The 24,587-nt window shown below is 33.0% G+C and overlaps 1 long non-coding RNA gene across 1 annotated transcript; it reads left to right on the forward strand.

Annotated features, from left to right (window-relative positions):
• Positions 1-514: 514 nt before the first annotated feature.
• Positions 515-23,809, forward strand: LOC144427109 (uncharacterized). The gene is made up of 12 exons (XR_013477746.1): positions 515-589; positions 1,275-1,336; positions 2,197-2,298; positions 4,171-4,232; positions 5,089-5,190; positions 7,063-7,124; positions 7,985-8,086; positions 9,963-10,024; positions 10,881-10,982; positions 19,055-19,093; positions 19,873-19,987; positions 23,573-23,809. It is a non-coding gene; the product is annotated as an uncharacterized LOC144427109 (long non-coding RNA).
• Positions 23,810-24,587: the final 778 nt, after the last annotated feature.

The following is a 24,587-nucleotide window of genomic DNA, read 5'->3' on the forward strand; positions in this document are numbered from 1 at the left end:
CAAATATGATGGAATTGCTGGATTCTTTGTACTAACCTCCCGTCACTGATGCAAAAATGTGTGATCTGAGATAAACACCCCTGACACGTTTTAAAATAAAAAAAATAGGTAATTATGCTGTTAGGGTTTTGGGTTAGGAACGATTTGAAAATTTGAATTCCCGGCTGAATCTACATCTCTCACCTTGACTGAATATTTAATATTTCTATTTAATTCGAGCGTTGGCGGGGTGTTGTTTTGGGGTGGGGCCTGGTACAAAAGATCCTGAGAATATTACTGTGAACTAGGTATTATACGGTGTATGAAGCAAATCGCAACCGTCATTTGCACTCTGCATCTTTGAGATCACGCGTCAGAACCGTGATCAGCTCGTAACGACAACCTGGAGTAATTAAAGTAATCAGTTAAAAACATTTGATTGCAAACAATCAGTTAGCTTTTTTCGTCAAATGTTTTTGCGCGGGAAGCCACAAGCGACATCGCTTTTAGTCAGTCACAAATGTTCGTGGTAAGATGAGGTTTGATTTTGTGTAGGATGTATGGATAGGCTGACTGTGGGTTATGCCAGTGAGTTCGAAACAATATTCAGGTGAGCTAAATGTTCTTTATACCTATTTTTTCATTGCTATTATATTGCTTTCATTTTACTATTGTATAAGTGGTAAATTAGAGGTTTTCGGGCCTATACGAATTGGAATTATTAACCAAATACAGAAGTCTAGGTTGATGGATGATTCTCTTTTGTATCGAACTCACTAACAGCGGGTTTCATCGTTTCCTCACAAATAGGCCAAACTTAAAAGCTATGTGGCAATACATAAACTTATCATTACAAGAAACTTAAACGTAATACACTGATCTACATAACTACGTAAGCTGCATGCAACATGGTACGTTTTACATGAATGTGATGCATAACTTTCAAAACTTTCGCAAATGTAGCGCAAAATCCATGATTTAATAGAGATTCGCCGTAGCCTTTTAACTTTAATATATTATTGTGTATAGAGTCGATCTTTGTACAAAGACCCTACCAACGTTCAACATAAGAGAATTAGTAATTATCCAGTTAAAATTAGAAATGCAGATTGCGCTGGAACTTCAAATTTTTAAATCATTCCTAATCCCAAATGGATAATTACTAATATGTCATTTTAAAACGCGGCGGGAGCTTTGTGCAAAAGATCCGATATATTCAGCCCCCACTGTCCATTGAATATGCTAGCTACAGTTCTGCGACAGTTTATTTATCAATACCTCAACTTTTTTTTCAGGTGCAGAAATACTAAAGGTTAAAGATTCAAAGGCACAAAGTAACGAACGGGGAATATTACAAGTAAATATTATTTGAACATTTTATTCTACTTTCGACGCCTATTGATTCCTGTATACCACTGTTTTTGTTTAAAATGCTAAACAATTCGATGCGAGCGCACCGCGTCTCGGGTCTTACGATCAGAGTCAGCATTGTTATGCCACTTATTTGATCGCGTGTTTTCTCTCGAAATTGTAAGATTTAGATTTTGCACAAGTTTTAATAATTGTATTTCGAAGCAGAAGTCCATGACTGTACTATAAATATATTACCTTGTATGTATCAAATTGGTGTACTCTTTGCGACCCCTAAAATTCGTTGCGCGCTTCCCTGCTTGATAGCGATCCCCAGTTTGCGATCCCAACCGTGAACAATGTGATAATGCTACAAGTTACTGATCAGAGGTAATTAGTCATATACTCCATGAAACAGTTATAAAACTACAATGGGTATTTTATTGTTATTTTAATATTTGCAATTTGAAAACTACACCTGATATGTTATAAAGTATATATTTGAAATTTAATGACAATCGCTGAAGAAATTTTATTTGTCTAAATTTTCTAAGTTTTGGATTTTATAAAATTAAATGTCGAAATTTACCCGTTACGTATTATATTAAAACTTACGTATATTTTTGAAGAAAATATTCAGAAAAGAGTCTTACTTTAAGAATAAAAAATGAGGTACAATATGATACACTAACCTATCATTTTAACTAACTATCATTTTAACATAAGCATAGCTTTGCAGTGTCTCTGTCAAATACCATTTGTGTGAATTAACTACATGAATATGCCATAGTTTGCTGAACAAAATTTAGTGTAATTCAAATTTAGAATTGGCTTACACAAAATCATGACATATAAATTGATTTTCAGCGTTTTAAAACAGGACAATTTATTATTGCAACAAAAGAAATTCGTCAAGTGCCAGGTTTTCATCACTGAGTGAGATGGAGGCCTATCAAGTCTGAAGAGCAAGTATGTAACTAAATCATTTGAAATCTTTCAATTTACATGTCTATAAATAAATGATATATTGTATTTATTTAGGGAGATCTATAGACAAATTATTACTTTTAATATATTGAGTATAAGCTTAGTTTTGTTTCGTCTGTCAAAAGAAATTTTCTATAAATTACAACCTCAAAATTTCATAATAACATGATTCGCACAACTACCGTTTTATTCTGGCTATTGAGTCGGCCCAGTGAATAAGGCGGAGGTCATTTTTTAGAAATAAAATTAGGCTTTTTTCGTTCCCACCCAATAGTCGAGACACAATATTGCATTACATTATATATGCAGTATACTATATATGTAGTATATAGTATAATGACCGTTTCTATCACACAATATTCAGTCCATGACAACGACAAGAATTCAAAATGTCTTTCTATTTTAATTTAATTGTGTTCATGGTAACTCGCGGTTGCGTCGACTTACGACAAGATGAAAGCAATACTTTTTTAAAATGCCACGGCAATCGGCGAACATAATAATTTGCGAATATATTGCCCGATTATATTGAGTTTCGATACATATTTTTTGCGATCTTGCAAATTTGTTATCGCCGTTAGGAAAATCCTACTTTCTGCTATGAAGTTTCAGAAAGTACAACTTGATTTAGTACTTATTAAATAGATATTTAAAGTTTATTAGTAAATCAAAAATACATATTCATCATCTTGCTTGACTATTAAGTTAATTGTGATGATTTTAATCTGCAATTGTGTTGACGAAATAAAAGCAATACTACTCAGAAAATATCAAAGTGGTTAAGTGGTCGATTATATTTTGTTTTGATCCGTATTTTTGTGAATTCGTCAAATCTGAGCTGTTCGTACAACACCTACGGCGCTCCAGTACTGTACGTACCAATGTAGGGCAAAGAATCCTAAGAAAAAATGCCCTGGTACGTACGTATATTACGGCAGCACCCGAATTTTTGCAATTTGTAATGTCTAAAAAAGCGTTACTAATCGGTCTCGGACGACCATGAAGCAAAACTTACGGTGCTTTCTGTTTTATTTTTTGTATTTTGTATCAGCGCTTTTCAATTTAGAAAATTTGGGTTGCCACCATTGACACCTACCAGAAATAAAAAATTATTTTTCGTTGTTCGAACTCGCGAACTCTATCGAAGCGTGTGTTTTCGTCGGAAGTCCGTAAGTGAGTTGTGAAATCCAATCGTTTGATTAAGCGACGCGTCACCTGTTACCAAATTTTCGAATAGTAAATTGCTATTCTAATAGTTGAATATTGAAGTATATGCCCAGTCCCACTCATTAACCAGTAATTATTGATGGATGATTCTCTTTTGTATCGAACTCACTAACAGCGGGTTTCATCGATTCCTCACAAATAGGCCAAACTTAAAAGCTATGTGACAATACATAAACTTATCATTACAAGAAACTTAAACGTAATACACTGATCTACATAACTACGTAAGCTGCATGCAACATGGTACGTTTTACATGAATGTGATGCATAACTTTCAAAACTTTCGCAAATGTAGCGCAAAATCCATGATTTAATAGAGATTCGCCGTAGCCTTTTAACTTTAATATATTATTGTGTATAGAGTCGATCTTTGTACAAAGACCCTACCAACGTTCAACATAAGAGAATTAGTAATTATCCAGTTAAAATTAGAAATGCAGATTGCGCTGGAACTTCAAATTTTTAAATCATTCCTAATCCCAAATGGATAATTACTAATATGTCATTTTAAAACGCGGCGGGAGCTTTGTGCAAAAGATCCGATATATTCAGCCCCCACTGTCCATTGAATATGCTAGCTACAGTTCTGCGACAGTTTATTTATCAATAACTCAACTTTTTTTTCAGGTGCAGAAATACTAAAGGTTAAAGATTCAAAGGCACAAAGTAACGAACGGGGAATATTACAAGTAAATATTATTTGAACATTTTATTCTACTTTCGACGCCTATTGATTCCTGTATACCACTGTTTTTGTTTAAAATGCTAAACAATTCGATGCGAGCGCACCGCGTCTCGGGTCTTACGATCAGAGTCAGCATTGTTATGCCACTTATTTGATCGCGTGTTTTCTCTCGAAATTGTAAGATTTAGATTTTGCACAAGTTTTAATAATTGTATTTCGAAGCAGAAGTCCATGACTGTACTATAAATATATTACCTTGTATCAAATTGGTGTACTCTTTGCGACCCCTAAAATTCGTTGCGCGCTTCCCTGCTTGATAGCGATCCCCAGTTTGCGATCCCAACCGTGAACAATGTGATAATGCTACAAGTTACTGATCAGAGGTAATTAGTCATATACTCCATGAAACAGTTATAAAACTACAATGGGTATTTTATTGTTATTTTAATATTTGCAATTTGAAAACTACACCTGATATGTTATAAAGTATATATTTGAAATTTAATGACAATCGCTGAAGAAATTTTATTTGTCTAAATTTTCTAAGTTTTGGATTTTATAAAATTAAATGTCGAAATTTACCCGTTACGTATTATATTAAAACTTACGTATATTTTTGAAGAAAATATTCAGAAAAGAGTCTTGCTTTAAGAATAAAAAATGAGGTACAATATGATACACTAACCTATCATTTTAACTAACTATCATTTTAACATAAGCATAGCTTTGCAGTGTCTCTGTCAAATACCATTTGTGTGAATTAACTACATGAATATGCCATAGTTTGCTGAACAAAATTTAGTGTAATTCAAATTTAGAATTGGCTTACACAAAATCATGACATATAAATTGATTTTCAGCGTTTTAAAACAGGACAATTTATTATTGCAACAAAAGAAATTCGTCAAGTGCCAGGTTTTCATCACTGAGTGAGATGGAGGCCTATCAAGTCTGAAGAGCAAGTATGTAACTAAATCATTTGAAATCTTTCAATTTACATGTCTATAAATAAATGATATATTGTATTTATTTAGGGAGATCTATAGACAAATTATTATTTTTAATATATTGAGTATAAGCTTAGTTTTGTTTCGTCTGTCAAAAGAAATTTTCTATAAATTACAACCTCAAAATTTCATAATAACATGATTCGCACAACTACCGTTTTATTCTGGCTATTGAGTCGGCCCAGTGAATAAGGCGGAGGTCATTTTTTAGAAATAAAATTAGGCTTTTTTCGTTCCCACCCAATAGTCGAGACACAATATTGCATTACATTATATATGCAGTATACTATATATGTAGTATATAGTATAATGACCGTTTCTATCACACAATATTCAGTCCATGACAACGACAAGAATTCAAAATGTCTTTCTATTTTAATTTAATTGTGTTCATGGTAACTCGCGGTTGCGTCGACTTACGACAAGATGAAAGCAATACTTTTTTAAAATGCCACGGCAATCGGCGAACATAATAATTTGCGAATATATTGCCCGATTATATTGAGTTTCGATACATATTTTTTGCGATCTTGCGAATTTGTTATCGCCGTTAGGAAAATCCTACTTTCTGCTATGAAGTTTCAGAAAGTACAACTTGATTTAGTACTTATTAAATAGATATTTAAAGTTTATTAGTAAATCAAAAATACATATTCATCATCTTGCTTGACTATTAAGTTAATTGTGATGATTTTAATCTGCAATTGTGTTGACGAAATAAAAGCAATACTACTCAGAAAATATCAAAGTGGTTAAGTGGTCGATTATATTTTGTTTTGATCCGTATTTTTGTGAATTCGTCAAATCTGAGCTGTTCGTACAACACCTACGGCGCTCCAGTACTGTACGTACCAATGTAGGGCAAAGAATCCTAAGAAAAAATGCCCTGGTACGTACGTATATTACGGCAGCACCCGAATTTTTGCAATTTGTAATGTCTAAAAAAGCGTTACTAATCGGTCTCGGACGACCATGAAGCAAAACTTACGGTGCTTTCTGTTTTATTTTTTGTATTTTGTATCAGCGCTTTTCAATTTAGAAAATTTGGGTTGCCACCATTGACACCTACCAGAAATAAAAAATTATTTTTCGTTGTTCGAACTCGCGAACTCTATCGAAGCGTGTGTTTTCGTCGGAAGTCCGTAAGTGAGTTGTGAAATCCAATCGTCTGATTAAGCGACGCGTCACCTGTTACCAAATTTTCGAATAGTAAATTGCTATTCTAATAGTTGAATATTGAAGTATATGCCCAGTCCCACTCATTAACCAGTAATTATTGATGGATGATTCTCTTTTGTATCGAACTCACTAACAGCGGGTTTCATCGATTCCTCACAAATAGGCCAAACTTAAAAGCTATGTGGCAATACATAAACTTATCATTACAAGAAACTTAAACGTAATACACTGATCTACATAACTACGTAAGCTGCATGCAACATGGTACGTTTTACATGAATGTGATGCATAACTTTCAAAACTTTCGCAAATGTAGCGCAAAATCCATGATTTAATAGAGATTCGCCGTAGCCTTTTAACTTTAATATATTATTGTGTATAGAGTCGATCTTTGTACAAAGACCCTACCAACGTTCAACATAAGAGAATTAGTAATTATCTAGTTAAAATTAGAAATGCAGATTGCGCTGGAACTTCAAATTTTTAAATCATTCCTAATCCCAAATGGATAATTACTAATATGTCATTTTAAAACGCGGCGGGAGCTTTGTGCAAAAGATCCGATATATTCAGCCCCCACTGTCCATTGAATATGCTAGCTACAGTTCTGCGACAGTTTATTTATCAATAACTCAACTTTTTTTTCAGGTGCAGAAATACTAAAGGTTAAAGATTCAAAGGCACAAAGTAACGAACGGGGAATATTACAAGTAAATATTATTTGAACATTTTATTCTACTTTCGACGCCTATTGATTCCTGTATACCACTGTTTTTGTTTAAAATGCTAAACAATTCGATGCGAGCGCACCGCGTCTCGGGTCTTACGATCAGAGTCAGCATTGTTATGCCACTTATTTGATCGCGTGTTTTCTCTCGAAATTGTAAGATTTAGATTTTGCACAAGTTTTAATAATTGTATTTCGAAGCAGAAGTCCATGACTGTACTATAAATATATTACCTTGTATGTATCAAATTGGTGTACTCTTTGCGACCCCTAAAATTCGTTGCGCGCTTCCCTGCTTGATAGCGATCCCCAGTTTGCGATCCCAACCGTGAACAATGTGATAATGCTACAAGTTACTGATCAGAGGTAATTAGTCATATACTCCATGAAACAGTTATAAAACTACAATGGGTATTTTATTGTTATTTTAATATTTGCAATTTGAAAACTACACCTGATATGTTATAAAGTATATATTTGAAATTTAATGACAATCGCTGAAGTAATTTTATTCGTCTAAATTTTCTAAGTTTTGGATTTTATAAAATTAAATGTCGAAATTTACCCGTTACGTATTATATTAAAACTTACGTATATTTTTGAAGAAAATATTCAGAAAAGAGTCTTACTTTAAGAATACAAAATGAGGTACAATATGATACACTAACCTATCATTTTAACTAACTATCATTTTAACATAAGCATAGATTTGCAGTGTCTCTGTCAAATACCATTTGTGTGAATTAACTACATGAATATGCCATAGTTTGCTCAACAAAATTTAGTTTAATTCAAATTTAAAATTAGCTTACACAAAATCACGACATATAAATTGATTTTCAGCGTTTTAAAACAGGACAATTTATTATTGCACCAAAAGAAATTCGTCAAGTGCCAGGTTTTCATCACGGAGTGAGATGGAGGCCTAACAAGTCTGAAGAGCAAGTATGTAACTAAATCATTTGAAATCTTTCAATTTACATATCTATAAATAAATGATATATTGTATTTATTTAGGGAAATCTATAGACAAATTATTACTTTTAATATATTGAGTATAAGCTTAGTTTTGTTTCGTCTGTCAAAAGAAATTTTCTATAAATTACAACCTCAAAATTTCATAATAACATGATTCGCACAACTACCGTTTTATTCTGGCTATTGAGTCGGCCCAGTGAATAAGGCGGAGGTCATTTTTTAGAAATAAAATTAGGCTTTTTTCGTTCCCACCCAATAGTCGAGACACAATATTGCATTACATTATATATGCAGTATACTATATTATATATGTAGTATATAGTATAATGACCGTTTCTATCACACAATATTCAGTCCATGACAACGACAAGAATTCAAAATGTCTTTCTATTTTAATTTAATTGTGTTCATGGTAACTCGCGGTTGCGTCGACTTACGACAAGATGAAAGCATGAATTTTTTAAAATGCCACGGCAATCGGCGAACATAATAATGTGCGAATATATTGCCCGATTATATTGCGTTTCGATACATATTTTTTGCGATCTTGCGAATTTGTTATCGCCGTTAGGAAAATCCTACTTTCTGCTATGAAGTTTCAGAAAGTACAACTTGATTTAGTACTTATTAAATAGATATTTAAAGTTTATTAGTAAATCAAAAATACATATTCATCATCTTGCTTGACTATTAAGTTAATTGTGATGATTTTAATCTGCAATTGTGTTGACGAAATAAAAGCAATACTACTCAGAAAATATCAAAGTGGTTAAGTGCCCGATTATATTTTGTTTTGATTCGTATTTTTGTGAATTCGTCAAATCTGAGCTGTTCGTACAACACCTACGGCGCTCCAATACTGTACGTACCAATGTAGGGCAAAGAATCCTAAGAAAAAATGCCCTGGTACGTACGTATACTACGGCAGCAACCGAATTTTTGCAATTTGTAATGTCTAAAAAAGCGTTATTAATCGGTCTCGGACGACCATGAAGCAAAACTTACGGTGCTATCTGTTTTATTTTTTGTATTTTGTATCAGCGCTTTTCAATTTAGAAAATTTGGGTTGCCACCATTGACACCTACCAGAAATAAAAAATTATTTTTCGTTGTTCGAACTCGCGAACTCTATCGAAGCGTGTGTTTTCGTCGGAAGTCCGTAAGTGAGTTGTGAAATCCAATCGTTTGATTAAGCGACGCGTCACCTGTTACCAAATTTTCGAATAGTATATTGCTATTTTAATAGTTGAATATTGAAGTATATGCCCAGTCCCACTCATTAACCAGTAATTATTGATGGGTGATTCTCTTTTGTGTCGAACTCACTAACAGCGGGTTTCATCGTTTCCTCACAAATAGGCCAAACTTAAAAGCTATGTGGCAATACATAAACTTATCATTACAAGAAACTTAAACGTAATACACTGATCTACATAACTACGTAAGCTGCATGCAACATGGTACGTTTTACATGAATGTGATGCATAACTTTCAAAACTTTCGCAAATGTAGCGCAAAATCCATGATTTAATAGAGATTCGCCGTAGCCTTTTAACTTTAATATATTATTGTGTATAGAGTCGATCTTTGTACAAAGACCCTACAACGTTCAACATAAGAGAATTAGTAATTATCCAGTTAAAATTAGAAATGCAGATTGCGCTGGAACTTCAAATTTTTAAATCATTCCTAATCCCAAATGGATAATTACTAATATGTCATTTTAAAACGCGGCGGGAGCTTTGTGCAAAAGATCCGATATATTCAGCCCCCACTGTCCATTGAATATGCTAGCTACAGTTCTGCGACAGTTTATTTATCAATAACTCGACTTTTTTTTCAGGTGCAGAAATACTAAAGGTTAAAGATTCAAAGGCACAAAGTAACGAACGGGGAATATTACAAGTAAATATTATTTGAACATTTTATTCTACTTTCGACGCCTATTGATTCCTGTATACCACTGCTTTTGTTTAAAATGCTAAACAATTCGATGCGAGCGCACCGCGTCTCGGGTCTTACGATCAGAGTCAGCATTGTTATGCCACTTATTTGATCGCGTGTTTTCTCTCGAAATTGTAAGATTTAGATTTTGCACAAGTTTTAATAATTGTATTTCGAAGCAGAAGTCCATAACAGTACTATAAATATATTACCTTGTATCAAATTGGTGTACTCTTTGCGACCCCTAAAATTCGTTGCGCGCTTCCCTGCTTGATAGCGATCCCCAGTTTGCGATCTCAACCGTGAACAATGTGATAATGCTACAAGTTACTGATCAGAGGTAATTAGTCATATACTCCATGAAACAGTTATAAAACTACAATGGGTATTTTATTGTTATTTTAATATTTGCAATTTGAAAACTACACCTGATATGTTATAAAGTATATATTTGAAATTTAATGACAGTCGCTGAAGAAATTTTATTCGTCTAAATTTTCTAAGTTTTGGATTTTATATAATTAAATGTCGAAATTTACCCGTTACGTATTATATTAAAACTTACGTATATTTTTGAAGAAAATATTCAGAAAAGAGTCTTACTTTAAGAATACAAAATGAGGTACAATATGATACACTAACCTATCATTTTAACTAACTATCATTTTAACATAAGCATAGCTTTGCAGTGTCTCTGTCAAATACCATTTGTGTGAATTAACTACATGAATAAGCCATAGTTTGCTCAACAAAATTTAGTGTAATTCAAATTTAGAATTGGCTTACACAAAATCACGACATATAAATTGATTTTCAGCGTTTTGAAACAGGACAATTTATTATTGCACCAAAAGAAATTCGTCAAGCGCCAGGTTTTCATCACTGAGTGAGATGGAGGCCTAACAAGTCTGAAGAGCAAGTATGTAACCAAATCATTTGAAATCTTTCAATTTACATATCTATAAATAAATGATATATTGTATTTATTTAGGGAAATCTATAGACAAATTATTACTTTTAATATATTGAGTATAAGCTTAGTTTTGTTTCGTCTGTCAAAAGAAATTTTCTATAAATTACAACCTTAAAATTTCATAATAACATGATTCGCACAACTACCGTTTTATTCTGGCTATTAAGTCGGCCCAGTGAATAAGGCGGAGGTCATTTTTTAGAAATAAAATTAGGCTTTTTTCGTTCCCACCCAATAGTCGAGACACAATATTGCATTACATTATATATGCAGTATACTATATATGTAGTATATAGTATAATGACCGTTTCTATCACACAATATTCAGTCCATGACAACGACAAGAATTCAAAATGTCTTTCTATTTTAATTTAATTGTGTTCATGGTAACTCGCGGTTGCGTCGACTTACGACAAGATGAAAGCATTACTTTTTAAACTGCCACGGCAATCGGCGAAAATAATAATGTGCGAATATATTGCCCGATTATATTGAGTTTCGATACATATTTTTTGAGATCTTGCGAATTTGTTATCGCCGTTAGAAAAATCCTACTTTCTGCTATAAAGTTTCAGAAAGTACAACTTGATTTAGTACTTATTAAATAAATATTTAAAGTTTATTAGTAAATCAAAAATACATATTCATCATCTTGCTTGACTATTAAGTTAATTGTGATGATTTTAATCTGCAATTGTGTTGACGAAATAAAAGCAATACTACTCAGAAAATATCAAAGTGGGTAAGTGCCCGATTATATTTTTATTCGTATTTTTGTGAATTCGTCAAATCTGAGCTGTTCGTACAACACCTACGGCGCTCCAGTACTGTACGTACCAATGTAGGGCAAAGAATCCTAAGAAAAAATGCCCTGGTACGTACGTATACTACGGCAGCACCCGAAATTTTGCCAGAAATAAAAAATTATTTTTCGTTGTTCGAACTCGCGAACTCTATCGAAGCGTGTGTTTTCGTCGGAAATCCGTAAGTGAGTTGTGAAATCCAATCGTTTGATTAAGCGACGCGTCACCTGTTACCAAATTTTCGAATAGTAAATTGCTATTCTAATAGTTGAATATTGAAGTATATGCCCAGTCCTACTCATTAACCAGTAAATATTTACTCGAATAATGATATTTGAATAAACTTCCCTTTTATGTTTTATGTAAATTCTAACGTAAATCGTAAATTGGCTGATAGATAAATATCGCAGATTTCATTTGCAGCCCGCAGTGAATTTCTGGCTCGTTGCGGACTTATTCAAACGCTCCGCGGACTCTTTTGAGACCGCGAACTGGGGTTGGGAACCACTATGCTAAAGTATAAGCATAGCTTCTCTGTGCTCCTGTCAAATTACATTTTCTGTAACTTATAAACTTAAAACCTAATAATGACAGAGTTCGAACAACTATATTAATTCAAATTAATTTTATACAAAATTTATCTACATTTTATTATTTCATATAAATTTCAGCTTTCTGAAACTGCTTCGAATCTAAAGAGCAAGTATGTTATCAAATTCTTTTGAATGTTCCTAATTTACACTCATCACCATTATTCACGGATCCCACAATAAATTTTGAAATTGTTATCTATTACTATTCCTAAGTTAGTGTAAATACTTTACCTAATTTAAATGCTAGACATTTTTAATAGGCTTAATACCAGACATAAATAAATCTAAATTTTATAGATAAATTAAATATATTAAGGCTGTAAACTCATAAAACAAAATATCAAATTTGGGGTCGAACACCCTTCTGTTGTTTTTGGAATACTGAAAAAGTCCTAATAACGTACGCGATGGCATTTTGGTAGAATCGCCGATAGTTTTTGTCAGCGTGACGTGTTTTTATTAAACAACTTATGTGCTTATTCTCTCTGAATCACAAATTTTTTTTGGCATATGCGTGTATTGTTCTACAATCTACGAGGACGACGATAACTTTTTTTTTCTTGTGCGGATTTAAGAGTTCAGTGTGCGAAACAAGTTAGAATACTATATTATAAAAATCGGTGAAGTGAAGCTAAGAATAAATGATAAAGAGGTGAATCCGCAAACCAATTTCTTGATTGAAAAGCGGCATTATAAAATATTAAAACTAAAATCTAAAACGGAAGATTTCACCATAAGTTTTGTTTTAGCAGTCTCGTAGCAGATTGAAAACGCGTTTTAGACTTTGTAAATTTGTGTTATGTTAGGATTTCTTCAAAATGTGTACAACTATACAATATAGTAACTGAAATCGAAACACTGTAAATTGTTTGCGCGATGTACCTTTTGTCTATTTTAAAACTACCGATGGACCCCAATACGTCTTTTTCTCGGTATGTGACGATATATAAGATAATTGATGCAAAATATATCGATCAATTTTTTTTTGCAATATTTTAAATTACAATCGTTCGTATTTTGTCCATACCTTTAAAATAATTTTGAGTGCTGAAAAAACAAATCAAATTTGACTAACCTTAAAATACGATTCCGGTCTACTTATAGTTGGCAGTTTGGGACGTATTATATGCAGTTTTTAAATAGTGATTTTTCATTTCAATAATCATAAAAGTTTTCTCGACTAAAATTCGAGTAACGAGAACAACATTAAATTACTATCACAAAACATTTTAAATGCTTGCACCGGCTATGAATTGAATATTTTACTCGAGAAAAAGCTTTTTATCCACTGCGATCCTACTTATAGATAATGTCACATTTGAATTTACGCTCGTTGTCATATTTCGACGCTACTGGTGTCAAATTTTATTAATGATGTTATTACTTCTTTTGACAGTCACAAAATTAGCCAAGTCATTATTTTAATAAGTAATCGAATGGCTCGCGGAGCACCTAAGTTTCTCTCACCAACCACTTTGAGAACATCTGCACTAATAGACCATAGGAGAAATTTTCGTCAGGGGATTTGAAGTATCGTTGTACATGTTTAATAGCTGCGTTTTAGGCAGAATTATGTACAATTTTAGCATCTCTTTGAAAATTAGCTGTTTGCATCTAATATTTGAATATTCACTCCAGCTTACCATATTGAAAAATCTTGTTTTTGTCATATTACCGCCCAATATTCGGGTTAAAAATTGCATTACTTTGTTCCAAATTTTGTCAGATTTTTTTCATTTCTGAGAACGAACTTTTCCCCTTGTGTTTGCAGTAATGCTGTTAGTTTAGGCACCAATGTGCGCTCATAATTTCATATGGCAAAGTTTTTTAGAACCGGACCCGTATTCATTTCTTCTTCAGCATGAAACCTAATAATCTACCCCAAAAAACTGTAATTTAGCATTAAAAAAGTATCAGCAATTATTCACTGGGGCAATGGTTTTCAAACGGTGGGGCACGCCTTGCAAAATGGGCATAGACAATTTTTGAGGGGGCATGTAGCTGATCAAATCTATTTTTTTCGTTTGTTGGACCTAATTGTGCATTTTTTGGATATTTACATTCCATCCTCGTATTTTCAAAGTATTTTTGAATGAAACATACTATTTGTTATTTGTAGCTTATTGCTAGCTAAATATTTTTGAAGTGTGGCGAGCATTCTCATAACAAACCTTGTAATCACCACAATTCCGAAAAACAAATTTCATAGCTTTACTATACTTATGAACTGTTTTTTTTTATCTTCTTGAGATATAAGTACCAGTACCAGTAAGTACCAGTACCAGTTATGGATTTCTCTTTGAACCCTTCCTTAAAAACGTCTAGCTAACTGCTAGAACAGCATTGTATCAATAATAATATATAAGAGAAATCATCAATTCTAAAACATGGCAACTCATTTCCATGTATGATGAATTAAATTGTGTACACACTGAGTTTTGCGGATCCAAGGATGTCTATATATCCTGTGTCATATTTATACGTATACTGCCTTCTTCATTGATAGCATAGTCATTATTATCCTGCATAGGATTTATTGATTTAATTTTATGAGCCAATCTGGCTAATCTCATATATGTAATTTGAAATTACCATGGTCTATGACCATGGTACTAACCAGTTAACCGTGCCATTCGTGTTCCAAGCCAGAATTACATTAGCTTTCCAATAACGATGTTATATAAGTACGTCCAACCGAGTGTATCAATGTGAAGTCTATACCATTTCGCACTGGTTAACCACGGCATGCAAGCCCCAAACTAAAATATCCTTTCTAGTGGCAATACTGTAACGCAGTGGTTCTCACACTTCTTTGTATTGTGGCGGCCTCCAAAAAATATGCTCAAGTTGCGACTCCTCGTGAAAACCGCCTTAATACCTTTCAATGAAGGACCTTCTTTGCAATGAGTTTTCAAAGTCAATGAAATTGCATTTAACCACTTTTTACAATTGTCACTGAACCTTGGTAAGAATTATGAGAGCCGCACGCATTTCCCTCTCAACATTTACTCGAGATCGATATTTTGTGTGTATTACGGCCATGGTCGAAAAACCTGCTTCACATGAATACGAAGTCCCAAAAGGGATCACAACGCATTTTTTACCAAGGAAGGATAATCCTTGTTGAAGGAAATCCAATACCCCATTACATTTTCAGAATTAAAATTTCTTTTTAAAACAATTCCCGTTCAAAAACGGCGAAAAAAAGCAGCAATGTATTGTTGATGCAAGATTTCGGCCAGTGAAACATGTTATCTAATAAGCCCAAACGGCATTTAGTAACATTGCATCCCCAGTTGCAACAGAAACCACGGAGCTTTTCTACTTAAACGATCCAAAATCAATCTAGCCTTTGTCATACTTGCGTTTTTGGACTTCTTGTATAGTATCGTTTCCACGCTTGTAATATTACTTTTTCTATGCGCCCAAAAGAGATTCCGCAAAAAAGGAAAAAAAAATTTCGACGCCCATGCACTTTGAGAACCACTGCTGTAACGTATCAATATAGCCGTAAATCCTATTGGTAATAGTCCCTTCATGTTCATAATTGTCTGCATTTAGAAATGCATTTCCTATTGCTATATCGTTGATTGCTGGTACTGATATGTTAGGGTATTATGTGTATACTTCTATATAAATGATGAAATAGAATAACTACAAGGGTTTTGCGGATAAACCATGTCTCTATTTCTTCTGTTTTATTCATACAAGTATTACGTTATTGATAAAATGGTCCTTATTATTCTGTGTAGAATTTACTTGTTTAATCTTATGAGCAAAACTTGTTTTTACCGCAAAATAGTATCATACTATAAAAAAGAATCCGACTAAGCTCAGAAATGTAACTGTATATTATCATGGTTTCCCAAACTTTTTAGTCGCAATAATATATACAGTAAAATATACAACTTCATCGCCACCCCGTTTACAAAAACATTTGAGGTCAGAAACGAATATAATACAGAACAGATAAACAAGATAAATCATAGTCTACAGTGTTTTCAATGAAATATATTAGCTTTGTGGTCTTCCAGAGAATTTTTTTAAATTTTTGGTGACATTTTCGTCAGCCACAATTTCAAATCACCCTTTTTACTGATCGACTGACAATTTCTTTGTTTTGATAGCACTTGTTTTGTTACAAACCCCTTCTCCACCATAAAAGAGGTCGTAACTGAAGGAATCCAGGTTTCTGCCTTTTGCATTTTTGCATGGTTTGTCAAATTATAAGATGCATCTTTATAAAAATCACGCATTGATGCATCTATCGAATATAACATATGAATTTTATTTCCTTATTTCATTGCATTTCAAGAAGCATTGTGAAGGAGCATTTAAATATTTTCTGCGGTATTGAACCCCTGCACAGTGGACTCAGCATCAACTTTTTTGCGTGTTATCATTCGTCTAAATATATTTAAATTGTAGGCTCGTTAAACGATTAACTGGTTTATACCACCTGGTAGTAAACAGTTAAAAACCATGTCATTCATGTTCCAATCCAGAATCGCAATAAATTTTCAATACTGATAATATTGGAGTGAGTCTAATCAAGTACATTAATATAACCGTGGATCTTACTACCTTCGGTGCTGGTTAACCATGCACTTCGTGTCCCAAACTGAAATTTTCAATAAAGATAATATATAAATTAGGCCAATTGCACCAATGTAGACGTAAATCCTCTACGCCCGACTTATGCCCAGTAACCAATAACCATACGTTTCATGTTGATATGTGTTCGAAGCTGGCAATCCTTGTTACTCCCAGTAACCATACAATTCATGTTAATAAGTGTTCGAAACTGGCAATCTTTGGTAGTCCAAGTAACCATACTTTCCCATTGATAAGTGTTCAAAGCTAGCAATCCTTGGTAATCTGAGTAACCATACGATTCATATTGATAAGTGTTCGAAGCTGGCAATTCTTGTTAGTCCAGGTAACCATACGATTCATATGGATAAGTGTTCAAAGCTGGCAATTCTTGTTAGTCCAAGTAACCATACGGTTCATATTGATAAGCGTTCAAAGCTGGAGATTCTTGTTAGTCTAAGTACCCATACGATTCATATTGATAAGTGTTCGAAGCTGGCAATCCTTGGTAGTCCAAATAACCATACGGTTCATATTGATAAGTGTTAGAAGCAGGTTAAGCTGGCAATATCCCTAATGCGCTGTTATTAAGTGCGAGAGTTCATATCTTATATTCATGCGTGTATGTATCTATGTATGACGCTGTATTAACCCTCCCCAACCGGTCGGTCTGGTGCCATTTTACATGGGTTATTTTTTGTAAACCATTAGGCCCTAAAGCTTCACTCATGGCTTTTTATTAGCGTGTGATAGAGCTCTATTCAGCAATATATGTAAAACGCACTCACCAAAAAAAAATTTCTATTGAATATGCGAGATTTTGTGTCTAGTAGAGGGTTAATAATTATTCCTAATTAATTAATTTTATTTCAACGTTTTCTTGTGTTATTTTCCAACAGAACAACACCAAAACCAATATTATAGCAAGAATGGTTACTCTAACATTCACGATTGTATTTACAGAATTTTTAAGTTCAAGGCTTCAATTGACGATTTTGATGACGTCACACCTCTAATTATTAGTTCACACGCCCCTCAATGCAAAAAAATATACTTTTGCCGACGGAAATGCGCGTAGAAATCCGTAAACATTCTGATGCGCGCTGTTACGCGTGAAAATTTCCATTAATTTTACGTTCTCGATACCTCTGCCAAGTATGGTGCAGTCGAAATCAAATTTATCAATACAACACAGCCCCAGGGATGATATGTATGACTGAAAATACATGCTAAACCAATAATAAGTCATTATAAAGAAGTTAATGTTATTGTTTACCTGTCTGAGTCCGTCAACAATTTTACACATCTGAATGGCGATTTTGAAATCAACGCTATTTATACGATTCGCACTTTGCGTCACGGCTGGAGTCTCTTTTTCGTGAAATATACGACTTTACTATAGAACATTGACTGTAAAACACCATTAATATTATAATACTAATACTAAATATTACGACTCTAAAATTGTTTATCGTACCTATGCTAACATGTCTAACTTCGTTACAAGCACAGTCCTTATCATTCTGTATACCATATCACATACCCTTTTTTTATTAATCTTGAAACCCGTTTTCACCACAAATGGTAAGTCACGCGAAGTACCATACTATGTATGTGGATCTGACAGAGGGTATTAACGTAGTTAACCCCCTTGTCTGTTGAAACCCTTATTGATATTCTGTTGAGCGTTGTAAGTTGAATTGTATTTCAAATAACAATAACATATAAGTGTAAGAACCTTAAATCCCACACCCATTGGTACTGGTTTAACCATATGGTTCGTGTCCTAAAATTAAATTTCCTATAATTTAATATAGCCGTAAATAACTTATAGACTTTCATTGGTAGTGTTCCTAGAACCCATGCTTTCATGTCCATAAGTTCTCAAATCTAGAAATATATTTCCTATTTCTTCATGGTTTATTTCGAGTACTAATATGTTATGTTCTTATAATGAATGTATAATATCTACAATTCCTGTGGCTAATGTAACTTATTGAAAATTATTTGATGAAATATATATTTTTAGTTGTTGGAAAGAAAAAGAAAAGAGGATCTGAATATTAAGGTAAATATAACGCACAATGCCTGTGGCACACAAACATTTCAAGCCGCCCAAGTTTGGAATTTCTCAAGTCTCGCGCTAACTAGTTAACGATGTGCTACAAAAACACAAATAGTTAGGACGGAAGTTTTTGTCAAGAAGCACGTTGCAAATACGTGGAAGGAATGTAAATAATGAAATAAATTAGGAAAATAAGGCGGACAAGATTTTAGGCTTTTTTTAAGTTTCATCAATCAGCTTCACGTCCCCTTGAAATGTTTACGTTCCTTTGTGAGGCGCGCCCCACCGTTTGAAAACCATTGAACTAGTAAATAATTGACTGGTCAATATTTATATCATGAAATACAATATAATGCACTGACAGATCATTCAACTTAAGAACAAATTGTAATTTTCGTGGAATTCAGCAAATACTTTTAGAATAAACGAAAAATTAATAATTTATTTTTTTAAACTTCTAGTATAAGCTTAGCTTCTCTGTGTCCCTGTTAATTACAATTTCAAAGATTGATAATGACATAGTTCGAACAACTATATCTCTTCTCTGTATTTTTGTCAAAAAAGAATTTTTTGTGATTTAAATAACTTGATAGTGTCTTAGGTCAACAAAATTTTGTTTCACCTAAAGTTAGATAGACTCGGTATACACATGATCATGACATTAAATTGATTTTTTTTATGTATTTTAATATAAGCTTACTTTTGCTTCACCTCTGCTAAACAGCATTTTTTGTGATTTATAAATCCAATACTTGATAATGAAACTATATATTTATTTTCAGTTTTCTAAAACACTGCTTGAAAGAGTCATTGCATCAAACGGAATCGACATTGTTAATAGTCTGGTGCATCACGGATTGAGATGGAAGCCTATATAGTCTAAAGAGTAAAGAGCAAGTATGTAATCTTATAAATCTTTCAATTCATATTTTGTCAGGTATAAACTGATATATCATGTTAAATCCCGCTAGTCAAGAAGAGCTGCAAATATTTGAATTATCCTCACAAGATGTCCAAAATATTTCGCACAATTTCATTGATATAATTTCGTGAAGTCATGTAATGCAATGGTTTCCACACGCTAGTTCACGGGCAGGTGTTAAGTTTTTAGACGGTATGCTATAAATTTTGGTGCTTTGGTAATTTCGTATACCTAATTTCTGAAAATACACGGGTTATGTTTCTTTTCGGGCGTTCTGCTATCGATGGCAAGTATCGAAGTATGTATGTGCCAGTCGTCAGCAATGAGGGGTTATAATACTGTCAACGGGGCATTTGCGGTTGTATTCAATTGGTCGGGCCTCATTTTATAGTATTTGTTATATTCATATTTTATGGGTTTGTTTCTTCGCCATAGCGTTTTGTTAGTTTTTCAATAGTCTAGAACAGTAGTTTTAACCAGGGTTCAATCGAGTTTTTGGTGTTCGTTGGAGCTGTTCCAGGATTTCGACGAGGGTCCTTTAAATTTAAAACTGTTTTTTTTTTATTATGGCACTTTTTTATCACATCGTCCTCAAATGATGCAAATTTAATTAGAGTTCATCTCAGATATTTAAACTTACACGTTCAACAACTTATAAATTAGCTTTGCTAATTGTATAGTGTGCGCAGTTGTACGTTTTAGTGGACCCGTCATCTTCACGGATGTCGCGCGCTTGGGTGTTTGTGCTTATACGATAGTGCCCTTAGATGCTTTCTGCTTATGACTTTGAAACATCTTGGGCTGTTATGGAAAACCTAAGATTTTCAAGATGAATTTTTTCATTTTCCATAACCTTGCACGAAATTAGGCTTCCCCTTTATAAAGTTAGGATTGGGCTCCTAATTTCAACTGTTCGGTACAATGTGGTTTGGCGAGCGCTTTCAGGATAGCGCATGTTTTCGACAGGCTCCGAAAAGTTAAGGTTAACTAGAATTTGAAAAATCACTTGCCATTTCGCGAGAGTAGAAACAGACAGGTAAAAATCGATTTGCTGAAATATATATCCAATTCATATCGAATTATATTTTTTGTCATTTATAAACCCAAAACTTGACATAGTTCACATAATGACATAGTTCGAAAAATTACTGCTACATTCAAATTTTAACCCCCAAGTCGAAATTAGATCGAAATAATTAAATATTCTTCTGAAATTAATAAATTTTTGTAAAATTTACCGTCTTCGAATACCACATTGTGCCACCACAACTTTTTGTTGAATAAGATTTTTATATTAGTGCTCGATTTAATGGAATCTTTAAATTATTCCCCGCTAAGTCGGAAAAGTTCGAAATAGTTCAATATTTTTGAAAAAACTTATTGATTCAAGTATATTACCACAATTGAGAATGTTTCTTAAGAAAAATGAGAGATTTGGGAAAACACACCCGCCATCTTCAAAATGACAAAATATCAGATGTCCAGCTTGGGGTAGAGTTCGGGTTAAGAATGATTTAAAAATTTGAAATCTGCATTCGTTTTTTTTTTGTTGAAATTAATGAAATGGTTACTTCTAACTCTTTGATAAAGTGTAATAAATTGATAGATTTGAAAGCACGTAACACGAGGACTTTTTATAATAGGTGGACATTTATAAACTTGTTTTGGTATCCCAAGGACATGACACTGTAACGCCGTTGTACCATACGTAGTTTGTCAAATAGCCCTGTTTTTATTACTTTAACTTGATTCCAGTTTTAATGCTTGATTCAAATTAGAATAATTTTAAGTTGAAACATGAGGACAGCTAAACTAACCCAATATGCTAGGTTCATTTAGCGATAATATCGTCTGGCTTGAATATTAATTTTTAACGAATGTTCATATTACTATCGTGCATTGTTTACTTGTTTTATTTTATCATTAATTGCGGTATATTGGATTTTCATTTATTTCAATTTCGGTTTGGAATAGTTAAAATGAGTTTTCTACCTTCTGCTTAAAACAAACACCAATGTCGTTGTACAGTCAGTGCTGGTCAAACGAAATTAAAAGGCTTTCGGAAATAGGTATCGGGTATCGGTAATATCGGCAAAATATTTGGTATCGGTATTCCTATCGATATCGGCTAGATGTAGACTGATATTTCCAAGATAATAAACTTTTTAATCTATTCAAGAAAAAAAAAAGTAGGTCGAAATACTGATATGAAAATTATTTTTTGCTTTTCACAGTATTAGCCTCGTTAAGTATGAGCAATGCTGATTCCGAACCGCACGAATAGAAACGAGAATAAGCCACCCACAGTAGCCCGATGAGTTTTCTAACCGAACGCCAATATTATAAGCGTCAGTGTGCAATGTATTCAAACTAAAAAACGAATCTGGATCCAAAACAATAATTTCTTATTATCTGAAATATGTTTTTTTCAATCTGAAAAATTATGTGGCATGAATAATGCTTTCAAACTGTTACTTTACCTAGTTTGGACTGCACACTTGGGATAATAATTACATAGCATGTAAACAATTTCTGCTTTAAAATATTGATATCGGCGTTTTATCGTTGTTGTCGAATCGTACATCTCTCATGTTGGAATCTCTACTAGTATAATGTAATGGACGTTAATGTAATGTTTAAAATTGATATCCACCGCATGCGTTATTGTATCGAATGATATGTTGTAAAACAATGTACTCTCTTACTGCAAACATTAAAAACTCGTTATGATATCAAATAGCATCTCTTATTAGGCCATCTTAAGCGTGTAATTGGTTACATATACTACTACCAAGATTCATTTCCTCATCTACAGACAAAGTTTAATTGTTTTATTCCGTATATATATATATATATATATTTGACCCGGAGTTATTTTGAAAGTTATCGGGGATTGTACTTTTGGTGATTGACCGCTCATAGACGCAATTTCATCTTCTGTTCGAGGGAAGAAAATAGGCATGTTGACGTAAACAAAATCTTGTATCGATCTTGTCTTCTCATATTCTTGTTTGTTTAGTATTATTTCGTTATTTCTGATCATTGCGAGTCGGCTATTTAAGAGTTAATTCGCATTAGAAGTTTGTCGTTGTAGTGTTAATTCAATTGCCGTAATAAATCGATTGTTGGCTTGTATTATATTTTGGTTAAATGGGTTCAATAATATTGCATAAATTAATGTTGCTATTGTTTGCATCATTCGGAATTAAGTATGCTGTCGACCTACTTAGGTTGGTCGTAAACGTTAGCAACACTATACATTAAATAGTTTTGGCTACTACATTATGCGTTTCGCACATATTATTTGTTATTTCGTACTTTGTTCATGTAGACTGGATATTCATTGCCAGTAATAGACTTCAATCATATTCAAAGTTGTGAAGTTGTTAATATCGAGAAAACTGGCAGGTTATAAGTCTAAGGTAGTTGATGACGCGCAGCGTCACCGCCCAACACGTTATAGGGTCTTGTAAAGCCTCATCATACGGAATAAGTTGCTCACAATTTACTTCCTCTACTATAAAAATGCATAATAACTAAATGTATAAATATTTTCACAGGATTCCTCACTTAAGAAACTTGACGAATCTTTCTGTTTTCAAAAGAAAATAAAACTCTATTATTCAAATAGGAAGAAGAGTTTTATTAAAGATAACTAAGATGTGCTAGCCAACAAATGCATTGAGTCCACACATAAGACTTTGATATAGAAAAAGTGACTGTTTGTTTGAGACTGTATCCCATTGCCATACGTACTTTAAGCCCTTATGCATGTGCACGGATTACCAATATGTGGTAGCAAACAAATGCATTGGGCAGCACACACAAATGTTTAAAGCTATACCATACACACTGTAAAAGGATTATATGCAAAAGTTTAACATGTGTCAACTCGTAAGGAACTAACTATTTGTGTAATTTGAATAATTGCAAACAGATTCTTAATTGTATATTTATTAATGAATTGAATCATGGCTCAGAAAATTAATACAATTTTTATTTGTATTTTACCACCCTGTAATGTAATCTTGTATTTTATGTCCTGGTATGAAAAATTTAAAATAATTCTTTCGTTTTACGTTATTCTTATATTTTTATTACGGTTATTTTATGTTACTGATTTGTGATTTATATTATTGTTTAATACTGATATTGTATATTTTTAATAAGCTTTTTTGTAATATGCTGTTTCCATATTTCGCCATCTTTTTTGCCGTAATCATTATTTTCTATTGTATTTTTTGAGATATTTTCAACAGGAAAACAAGATATCGTGACAACAACAAAGAAAGAAAAGCATTAACTGGACTTGCCATGGCTTTTTTAATATTTTTTTCATTATAGATAGATTTAGACCCATCCCCGCCATTAGGGATAATAGGGATTTTATTAGGCTTAGATATTTTTAATGTTATTCTAGCTTCTCAGGCACAGAACTATGAAGACACTGGAAAAATTAAGAAAATACGGATACAAGCAAAATCTACAAACTACATGTAAATATTTTTTCGAATTTTATTAGGCTTAGATATTTTTAATGTTATTCTAGTTTCTCAGGCACACAACTATGAAGAC

This window comes from Styela clava, chromosome 9 (genome assembly GCF_964204865.1).
Source record: "Styela clava chromosome 9, kaStyClav1.hap1.2, whole genome shotgun sequence".
Lineage (NCBI taxonomy): Eukaryota > Metazoa > Chordata > Ascidiacea > Stolidobranchia > Styelidae > Styela > Styela clava.